This window comes from Pygoscelis adeliae, unplaced genomic scaffold, assembly GCF_000699105.1.
Source record: "Pygoscelis adeliae isolate BGI_AS28 unplaced genomic scaffold, ASM69910v1 Scaffold103, whole genome shotgun sequence".
In the NCBI taxonomy this organism is placed as follows: Eukaryota; Metazoa; Chordata; class Aves; order Sphenisciformes; family Spheniscidae; genus Pygoscelis; species Pygoscelis adeliae.
The window spans coordinates 2,922,692-2,923,536 of NW_008824723.1; positions in this window are offsets into that span (position 1 = coordinate 2,922,692).

The window sequence follows — 845 nt, forward strand, 5'->3', positions numbered from 1 at the left end:
GCCCCGCGGTGCTGCCCCCGCCCCCGCGGCACCTCCCGCCCGCCCCTCGCCGGCGCTTTAAAGGAGGAAAGCAACTAAACTTCTATTGTACCGGACAGAGCGCGCCGCGCCGCCTTGGACCCTACAATCTGCTGCACGCCGGGAAGGCGGCTTCTCTCCGCTGCTCCGTGTGGTTTTTTTAAACCGTGGTGGGAGGAAGAGATCTACAGTCTCCCGGCATTTTGTCCTTTTTTTTTTTTTTTCCCCCCTCCTTTCCGGCGGTTCTTTTTTATTATTTTTTATCACATATAATTTTTTTTTCCCTTGTTTTGTTGTTCCCCGCACCGCCTGCAATAATTGCCTCGCTACGTTTCGCAGCTGGCGCGTTGGAGAAGCCGGTGAGTTGCGGAGCTCTGCTTTTCGCATCACTCGATTCCCCCGCGGTTGTGGCGTTTGGACTGACACGGGCTGGTATCACCCGGGCTGCCGGCGGGGCTGCCCTCCGCGGACGTGGATACCGACGGTCCCTCCCGAGGGACGCTCTCCTCTGCCGGGGCACCGGCGTTTCCCATCCTTTTTCTTGCGCTCGGATTTTAATCTTTTTTTTTGGGGGGGGGGGAAGGGGAGGGAAGCATTTGATTCTCCCGCATATGTGCGGACAGGTTACGGTTATTGCACGTTTTGCCTATATGCATATATATATATATGCGTATATATAATGTATATATGACAAGATTTGGCAAAGTTTGCCAAGGTCCCTGCCCGTCCCCGTGCATTGCCAGCACGCCCAGGTGGGTGGCTGGGGAGCAGCCTGGCTCTCGGCTGGAAGCTGCCGGGCGCTCGCCGCCCCTTCCCGCACGGCTCCC